This window comes from Benincasa hispida, chromosome 4 (assembly GCF_027475165.1).
Source record: "Benincasa hispida cultivar pf3 chromosome 4, pf3_genome.v1.1, whole genome shotgun sequence".
NCBI classification, from domain to species: Eukaryota; Viridiplantae; Streptophyta; class Magnoliopsida; order Cucurbitales; family Cucurbitaceae; genus Benincasa; species Benincasa hispida.
In genome coordinates, this window is record NC_143481.1 from 6,111,514 (window position 1) to 6,122,007 (window position 10,494).

Consider the following 10,494-nt stretch of genomic DNA (forward strand, 5'->3'; position numbering starts at 1 on the left):
TTGATCAATACAAAATTTAGTACATGATAATCTTTGAAATTCCATTAGTTTTGTACCCTACATTCAATAATGGATCCAGAAATTCATGTAACCATGACACAAATATATATAATATTTAGATTATTACTAATTACAAAATTTATTTTTTATGGCCTCATTTACATAGATATATATGAAAAAAACCATTCCATCAAATATAGTGACAAGCTTTTCGCTCTGTGTATGTATATATATATAGTGACAAGTTCGTCCGTGATGTATTTTAATTAATCACAACTATTTCGAAAAAATAAAAATAAAAAAATTAGAATTTGTTTGATTTGATTCTTCGTCCTTAATTTTTTGAGATTGTATTTGTTTTTCTTACCGTTATTTCATGTATTTGTTTTTCTTACCGTTATTTCATCTTTTACTATAAAATATTTGAATCTCTAGTCAAATTTAAAGAAAAAATATAAGTTTTTAAATTTTTTGTTTAAAAATTAAGACGTATTTTGAATTTTGAAAACATTTCAAAAACTAAGTTCTCACTTGGTAACCATTTCGTTTTTTATTGTTTTTTTTTTTAAATTAAGTCTATTTTCCTTCTATTTTTTACAATAATTTGCATCTTTTTTAATTATAATGGTTGAATTCTTAGTCAAATTCCAAAAACAAAAACAAGATTTTAAAAGCTTCTTTTTTGTTTTCAAAATTTTGCTTGGTTTTTTAAATGATCGATAAAAGTAGATAATAAATTAAGAAATTTGGAGATGGAAATAGTGTCTTTAAGCTTAATTTTCAAAAACAAAAAACAAAAACCTAGGCCCCGTTTGGTAATAATTTTGTTTTTCGTTTGGTAATAATTTTGTTTTTTGTTTTTTTTTTGTTTTTTTTAAAAAATTAAGTCTATAGACACTATTTCCACCTCTAAATTTTTTTCTTTTGTTATTTACATTTCACTAATGGTTTAAAAAACCAAGCCAAATTTTGAGAACTAAAAAAAATAACTTTCAAAAAGTTGTTTTTGTTTTTGGAATATAGTTAAGAATTCAACTATTGTATCCAAGAAATATGCAAATCACTATAAGAAATGTGGATGAAATAAGCTTAATTTTTCAAAAATAAAAATAAAAAACTAAGGTCCCGTTTAATAATCATTTTGTTTTTTGTTTTTGTTTTTGAAAACTAAGCCAATAGACACTACTTCCACCTTCAAATTTTTTTATTTGTTATTTACTTTTCACTAATGGTTTAAAAACCAAGTTAAATTTTGATAACTAAAAAAAGTAATTTTCAAAAACTTGTTTTTGTTATCCGAATTTAACTAAGAATTCAACCATTGTACTTAAAAAAGAAGTAAATCATTGTAAATATCGATAAAATAAGATTAATTTTAAAATAAAAAATAAAAAACTAAATAATTATCAAATAGAGTATAAATGATTATCAAACGAGCTAAAAGATGAACCAAACAAAACTGTGGGATTACGTGAACTTATGGGCTTAATTTTTTTCAAAACCAAATAGTAATAAAATGAAGATCTATCTTAGTGGAGTTAATATTGATTCCAACTTTTATTTAAATCATAATAATAAAAACGATTTAAAAAAAAAAATTGGTGGATGACCATTAATTTTGACCAAGAAGCAACTTGGCCAGGAATAAGAGAGCGGAAGAAAAGTGTATTTTGAAGAATAACTTTATGTCACATTTAAAAAAAAAAAAAAAAAAAAAAAAAAAACCCTAATTTATTTAATTTTTAAAATAAAAAATTAATATTGCTTTTGTTGTGTCTATAAATAGAAAAGCAATAGGAGAACTAAGACACATATAACATTATTAAGAATGGCTTCATCTGCATCATCTTCTTCATCTTCATCTTCAAGTTGGAGTTCAAAGCAAAACAAGATGTTTGAAAATGCTCTGACGGTGTACGACAAGGACTCGCCAGACCGGTGGCAAAAGCTGGCGAGTGCCATCGGCGGGAAGACGGCGGAGGAAGTGAAGACGCACTACGATATGTTGGTGGAGGATGTTCACAATATTGAGACCGGGAGAGTTCCTTTGCCAAATTACTCTAAACACTATTCCTACAACAACTTTCTCGATGAAGAGCAAAGGCAATCTCTTTTTCTTCTCTTTAAACCCTTCATTATTTTTATGTGATTCTCGATTTTCTTTTCGTTTAAAATTGGATTGGGATGAGAAGGATCGTAACATTCTAAGCTCAAAAATAATTACAAAGACTAACTATTATAATAATAAAATAATTTAAGACAACAACTCTTACGGTGACTTTCTGATATGTTGTATTTTTAGTAGCTCAATTTTTTTTTTTTAAAAAAATTCACTTTAAAATATGAATCAAATATAAAGCAAAAGAAAAGTAAGTTAAGATTATCTTATTTGGAGCTATTATATATAAAATTATAGGGTGTTACAATAGATGAGAAAAATGTATTTTGATTTATTTTATATTTATTAGTCATTTATTAAAATATATGTCAAGTGACTGCCATTGAAGTATCATTGTAAGGGAATTATCCTTAGCCAAGTTTGTGAGTTGGATTGAGTTGTGACATCACAACTTTTAAACTTAATATAATAGTTCTCCAAAATTTCTCAATTCAAAATACCTTCATTAAAACAATAAATCAAACCCAACAAAAAAAAAAATCCAACTTTGGCACCTTCGATTAGGGCACATCAATCTCAATAAGATTGAGAGATTGGTGAAGAATGGACTTCTAAGTGAGTTAGAAGAAAATTCTTTATCGGTGTGCGAATCTTGCCTAGAGGGTAAGATGACTAAAAGACCTTTTACTGGAAAAGGTTATCGAGCCAAAGAACCTCTTGAGTTGGTACATTCTAACCTTTGTGGTCCTATGAATGTGTGAGCCCGAGGTGGCTATGAGTATTTTATCAGTTTTACTAATAATTACTCTAGGTATGGGTATGTTTATCTTATGCAACAGAAGTCTGAATCTTTGAAAAGTTCAAAGAGTTCAAGACTGAAGTTGAACATGCAATGGATAGATGGATTAAAACACTTCGATCGGATCGTGGTGGAAAGTTTTTGGACACGTCATTTCAGGACTATTTGATAGAACATGGAATCGTTTCCCAATTCTCAGCGTCGGGTACTAAGCAAAATGGTGTAGCGGAGAGGAGAAATAGAACCTTGTTGGACATGGTTCGTTCGATGATGAGTTACACTTCCTTACCGGACTCATTTTGGAATTTCGCAGTGAAAACTGCAGTATACATACTCAACTGTGTTTGTTCCAAGAGTGTTGCGAGAACACCTCTGGAGTTGTGGAACGGGTGTAAAGCTAGTTTTGGATAAGGTTTCTCTCCTATATCCATATACTACAGACCATTTTGGTTGTCATTTAAGACATGATTTACTTGTATGTCACTACATACATGCTTAAGTTAGGGATATTAAGTTTATTGGGTTGTGGTAAAATAAAAAATATCTAAATGTGCAAAGTCAAGAAGTGAAGTAAATATCATATATATTATACATCACAAGTGTTCTTATAAATTTGTTTACAAACTACAGGATACGAGACTTTAGGGCACAAACCTCAACAGTATGTAGACGATATACTACTCATTGGGAATGATGTAAGTCTACTGATTGCAATTAAGAACTGGCTAGTGATCTAATTCAAAATGAAAGATTTGAGAGAGGCTCAGTTTGTTCTAGGTATACAGATCTTTCGGGATCGTAAGAATGAAGTCCTAGCACTATCTCAGGCATCGTACATTGACAAAATGTTGCTAAAGTACTCAATGTAGGACTCCGAGAGGGGCCTACTGCCGTTCAGGCATGAAGTCACTTTATCTAAGGACATGTGTCCTAATATGCCTCAAGAGGTTGAGGAAATGAAACGGGTTCTATATGCATCTGTCGTTGGCAGTTTGATGTATGCAATGCTCTGTAATGACCAGACATCTGCTATGTTGTGGGCATAGTCAGTAGGTAATAGTCTAACCCAGGCCAAGGTAACTGGCCCACAGTGATGAACATCCTCATGTATCTTCGGAGAGTTTGTATAAGACCTGACCACGAAGTGTTAATGTCTCATTATATAACACTGTTCATGACAAAGACTTCACTTTACTAGGATGACCATAGCTCCTCAATCCTGAGTGAGTTAGGAAATCTTGCCATTGAGGGAAATTCTTTGATTTCCATGGGTGCGAGTGGCCAAGTCGCCGACTCAAACCTACCACTTTGGGGATTTGTCTGATTTGGGAGTTAGAAACTCAGCTACACAAGATGAAATTCATTCCTTCCCCGTAGCAGGGGTAAGTATATAGATAGCTCCCTTAAAGGCTGATTCCAGGACTTGAATGATGTGGCGCCACACACCTTCTCATGGCTTGAGAGGTATTCACACATAGTTGGACTATGTTGTATTGTTCGATAGAGGGATCAGTGGTACTTAAGGAGTGAGATGTAACTACAGGGAAAAAACGGTAAATTGGCCCAACTGTACTTACGAGCATCTGTGAAGGGTTATCGTACTCATGATTGGTTATATCCAATGGACATAAAAATATATCTATGGTAACAAGAGTTCAACTGTCGGTCTTTAGTGGAATGTTTGGCAGTTAACAAATGGTGGATCTCGTGGCTAAAGAGTTTAGTCAGCTATTCATGTACCATTGGAGCTTCGAGTCATAGGTCCATAAAGTCCCCTTGGTAGCTTGGATCCGTTTCTGCTCATAGGTACTCTTGTTTAAGAGTTCCTTCACTTGGAGATCGACCTTTCAGATTGTTGATCTTCTTGGACGATCGGCCTATGGGTTTGTTGATCTTCTTGGACGATCGACCTTTAGGCTTGATGATCTTCTTGGACGATCGCCCTTTGGGCTTGTTGATCTTCTTGGAGGATTGGCCTTTGGGCTTGATGATCTTCTTGGATGTTGAACAATTTAATCTCAATGTTGAACAATTTGATTTTGAATAAAATTTGGAGTATGGCCAAATTTTAATTTGTGCTTTTATTCACAATTTAAATTTGATTTTAAATAAAATTTGAAATATGTCCAAATCTTAGTTGAGGATAAATTTAAGGAAAAAATCTAATAAAATCAAATTAAATAGAGAATTTGTTTAATTTAATTTTTTATTTTAATTTTAAATTAGGATAAAATCAAATTAGAAAATTTAATAAAAATTTAATATTTTAAATGAAATCTTTATTTGATTTGGATTTGCTAATTTGTTATGGAACCTAGGGAACCTCTATAAATAAGACCCCAAACCCCTCCATTATCCTTGTCCTATCCTCTTTTTCTAATATTTCGTTTCTCACCTTTTCCTCTTCTTCCAACGTTTTCTTCCATTTTTTTTTAATGTTTTTCTTTTTTTATTTCTTTCTTTTTTCGCTCTTTTTTTTCCTTCCAATTTTTCCTCTCTTTTTTTTCTTTTTCTTTCTTCTTTTCTTTTTTTTTCTTTTCGTTTTTCTTTTTTTAATATTTTTTTTTTTTTGCAGAAGGTGATGTTCTATTTTTTTTTTTTTTGAAGATTGAAGATTGAACTTAAAGATTGAAGAGCAACGTTTTCTATTTATTTTTCCTCTGAACTTAAAGATTGAAGAGCATCGATGAAGCCTTTGAACTTGAAGATGAAGAAGCATCCAAGTTTGATTTTGAAGAGGAAGCAAAGCAGATTTCAAGTGTGTGCCTTTTATTTACTGTGCTAGCTCCTTACGAGGGATGAAGATCTTCAATCCGTTGTGTTGCCCCCAATAAGGATGGACATATTCAATCTTGAGTGTCATTCTTTAACGGGGATGATCAACATCAATCTTGTAGTATCATACTTAGGTGGTTGTGGTGCCTTTTCTGATAGACTAAACTTAAATTTCTTTAAGTTACTTTCGTACTCTTAAAGAAAGGGATCAAATCATAATGTAGTTCAATTTATTTTAATTGGACTTAACTCGAAGTTTCTTTCCAGCTGTCTATGTACCCTTCACAATGATAGGGATTAAGTCATAACGTAGTTCAAAAAGAATGTTTTTTTATGCGTGACTGAACTTAAATTTCTCTAAGTTACCAACGTACCCTTTATAATGATAAGGATCAAGTCGTAATGTAATTTGTACAAAGATGTTTTTTTTTTGGGGGGAGGGGGGACGTTCACATTTTAAGCTCATGCGGGCCAGAAGCATCATGCAGTTCAGGATCTTGCAATGAGGAGCTTCTTCATTTAAACTTCAGAAGCTCTTATTTCATCATGGTTTTGATTATCCTCTTCATTTGTAGGATTCGTCAATATGATGAGTTTTGGCTTCACTATCAAGGATCCTTCTGTACTTATGTCAACAGAAAATTTCCTCTTCATGTGTGAAGGGACAAGATTGTGAATTTTTTTCGTCGTTGTTTTCTTCATGTAATGACATTGCTTTCAAGAATTTGATCTTTCCTTTATGTTGATCATTTTTTGTTTTGAGACGATCAAAAGCAGATGCTGGAGGTCGATATTTCTTTGATGTGGATATACTTAGCCTTTTGAAGGCTGATGTTCGAGTAGAAGTAGTCGTTGGGCATTGGTCTTCTTCTCCTACCATGACCATACTCGATCTTTGAAAGACTGAAGATCGAGCACTTGAAGGCTTAATACGATCAAAGACAGAAGTTCTTTGCTTCATTTCTTCTGAGTTGTTGACTTCTTCGGCAGTTATATGATTGTTCTCGACTTCCACTATGCCGACAATGTGACAAGCAATAACTTCTGATATTTTCACTGGATGATTATTAAGAAAGCTTCTTGGGAGAAATTCTGCTAAAGTTGCCAGCCGTCGGAATTGAGGGAAGTCTTTGTCTACTTTCTTAGCAGGCTTAGGCTTCCATGTCATCTTTTTGCCTTTCTTTTTGTGAGTCTTGTTCCTTCTTCTATAGCTTCGATAGGAACGCGACTCTTTTTGGGTGGAATTTGGCTGTCTTCTTTTTTTACGAGTCACAAGTATCCACCATTCATCGTCATCTTTAACGAGCTCATCTTTCTTTTTGAAATTTGTTGTTTGAACCTCTAGCTAGAGCCGAACAACTATAGGCTAGAAGGCTCCAAACTGGATCAGACTTTATCTTTGAGCATAAGACACAGACAGTGTTGGAACACTTGAAGTCGTCACTACTGTAGCATGATTTCTCTGAGCTACTTCATCAAAAAATCCTAAGTTAAGGGGAAGGAAATTTCTAAGTGTTAAGTAGATTTTCCTTGAATAATTTAAGTTGAGCTTTAATTGGTAAAATTGCAATGAAATTTGTATAATAAATAGGTTGTTGAAAACCGTTAGTGTGATTGGTGAAAGAAGGAATGGAGATTTGAAAGGAGAAAATAATATTGGAAAAGTTGGGGAAAATTATTAAGTGGGAATAAATATAGAAATTAAGTAGGTGGAATTAATGTGGAATAATATGAAGATTGAGTTTGGAAAATTCGGGGAAGAATACGGCTAAGTATGAAAAATTAGGTGAAGTACGGAGTAAGGAATTAAGGAAAAATATAGAAAATATTATTTTGGAATTATCCTGGAAGATCCGTGTAAAAATATCATTAAGTGGTGAGTAAACGGATAAAAAAATATATACGGGGAACATTTCTCACAGTAGCTAAAGATTGGAGAGAAAACTTGGAGAGAAAGATGGAGAGAGCGAGATCATTGAGATCGAGACTAGCGAGATTGGAGAGGAAATGGGAGAGAGCGAGATTGGATAGAAGATAAGAAAGCGAAACCAGCGAGAAAGCTGAACAGAGCAAGAGTGGAGAGAGCGAGACCAGCGAGAAAGCTGGAGAGAGCGAGAGTGGAGAGAAAAGTTGGAGAGAAAGCTGGAGAGAGCGAGAGAGAGAGCGAGATTGGAGAGAGTTGACCAGCGAGATTGCTGGAGAGAGCGAGAGTGAAGAGAACAAGACCAGCGAGAAAGTGGGAGAGAGCGACACTGCCGAGAGTGGAGTGAGCGACACTGCCGAGAGCAGAAAGAGCGAGAACGCCTATGCGTTAGCCTTGCTTTGTCCGATTCGAACGTCACGCCCACGCCTCGCCTATGCATTGAACGGCCGAGCAAGTTTCTGGGCAATGTATTTGGACGCGTTGGGGTGGATTATGCATGTAAAAACCCTAATTTGAATACAAACAAAGCTTGAAGATGTAAGGGCAAACGTCAATTAAAATCTAGGTGTCCGATTAAAAGAAATTCTTAATCCCTAAGAAATTGTGTTGGATGCGTTTGGGAAGAACACATTGAACAAAGATGAAGTCAACTTACGTTGATAAAGAGAGGATTAAACATTTGGCCATGCAGCCAAGTAGGTGTTGTCAATCCCACGAGCAATTTGAACGCTTATAAATTGGGAGTTGGGATTTCATTTTCAAATCACACAAAAATCATAAATTTCGTAGAGAAAGTAGAGGGCAGTGAGGGTTTAGAGGAATGTGTCAATTTTGGACGAGGAGATCTTCCAATATACTCTGCGTTTGGAGTGATTCTAAAGCCATCTAAAAGCTCTGGAAGTTTAGTTTTCAGAGTAGGACTGCCGGAGGAAAAGGCTCAAAGGAACTGGGCTGGAGGTTGAGAAGAAGGCAGAAGGGTCAGACTGTCGGATCAGTCTGGGCCAGTCTTGAAGATTTTGAGATTCCGGCCAAACCACGAGGAATTCTAAGCTGAAAGTTTAGGATAAGATTCCTAAGAAATTTTAGAATAAGTTTGTAGAAGGAAGTATTTCCAAATAGGTTTCTGAACTATAAGTAATCTAAGTTGTAATTTGAATCTGGATTCTAGGGGTGAAAAAGGGACCCGAGGAGCTACTAGAGTGAAAAGTTCCTAAGAGTTCGAGGTGAGTGGCTAAAATGTTTTCGAACTAAAACGTTTTTAAACTGTTTTGATTACAAACATTTTACAGAAAGCATGTTTGCGAAAATAATTCTCATGCCTACTAGTTTTCTAAAGTGGTTTCCAAGCAAGTTTGAATTGTGATTTGAACGCATGCATATTGTTGAAAAACTATTTACATATGTATATGTATTGATTTTATCCAGCATGCGTTACCATCTTTAAAGCCATGTTGTATATGTGTTATACTCTACATGCTTTAAATAGAAAAGTTGTTTATAAATAGTTTTGGTAAAATGCGATGCCGCAGTACAAGGAGAAGGCATCCACCCAACTAGATACTGAAGTACAAGGAGAAGGTATCTATTGGTACTGAAGTACATTTGAGAAGGTACCAAGCCAACGGGATACTGAAGTACATTGGAGAAGGTATCCTAGTAGCTCGATACTGAAGTACAAGGAGAAGGTATCTGAGCAGTAGTACCTAATGTGTGAAGGTACTTAGTGTGGCCACAGGTGAATAAAGTCAGAGATTGAGCAAAAGGGTTCTCTCTGGACTAGTAGTTGGTGTTGGGATTATTTTACCAGCTATACAGTACTTTGATTTGAGAAATGATTTTACTGTTTTATGTTTAAAACAGTTTTATATACATTACGCTTGGAAAATATTTATGCTGCAAAAGTTTATATTTCAGATAAAACTATTTTCTGAAATTATGCATGAGAATTTACTATGTTTTCTCGGTCACTCACTGGGCATAAGCTCACCCCGTTTTCAAATGTTTTTGTTCCCCCCCCCTCCCACAGCGATCAAATCCTCTGAAGACAACTCAGTATCTGCTCTGCCACTAAAGGACCAAAAGACTTGTAACCGTTTGCTAGGTGGTTACTACTAATATTGTACACATGTTACTATTGTTCATATAGGGACTAGAGTTGTGGGTTTTGGGACTTGTAAATCTAATGTTATAAGTGCTCTAAACATATTAAGTTTCTAAGTTAATAAATTGTGGGCCTACAACCGTCCCGTTGCATATAATTTGTATTTGGTATCAGTGTTATTCTGCAAGAGTTTTTAGGCAGTAAGTGTCAGCCTAAGGGTTGATAACTGCTGCAGTCACGCCTTTCTCTAGGCTAAGAGGGTGATCTGGGGTGGGGTGTGACACGTTGGCACGAAGTAATGCGTAATATTGGGGCCAGTGAGGATTTAGGTGTTAATCGATGCAAAACTCAATTTTTCGCATATTCTAAGTATTATCACTCCATTTTCTACTTATTAGCCCTCATAGTTCTAAATAAACGGCTATAATCTGCCAATTATCACACCACATCGTTCAAGCCCTAGGATCAGCCCAGGAGCAATCTATCTAATTACCCCTGCTTTAGGGAAGGAGTGAACTCCATCTTGTGAAGTTGAGTTCCCAGCTCCCAAATCAGATGAATCCCTAAAGTGGTAGGTTTGAGTCGGCGCTTTGGCCACTCGCACCCATGCAAATCAAAGGATCACCCTCAATGGAAGGAGTTCCCAACATACCCAGGATTAAGGTGATGTTACCTATGGTCATCCAAGTGAAGTGAAGTCTCAGTCATGAACGGAGTTATATGACGAGACGTTACCACTTTTAGGTCAGATCTTATATAAACTCTTTGTATAGGAC

General features: G+C 34.8%; 1 pseudogene across 1 annotated transcript; it reads left to right on the top strand.

Annotated features, from left to right (window-relative positions):
* Positions 1-1,815: 1,815 nt before the first annotated feature.
* On the top strand, positions 1,816-5,959 carry LOC150036427 (protein RADIALIS-like 4 pseudogene; annotated as a pseudogene). Its single transcript, XR_016529240.1, has one exon. The product of XR_016529240.1 is annotated as a protein RADIALIS-like 4 pseudogene (transcript).
* Positions 5,960-10,494: the final 4,535 nt, after the last annotated feature.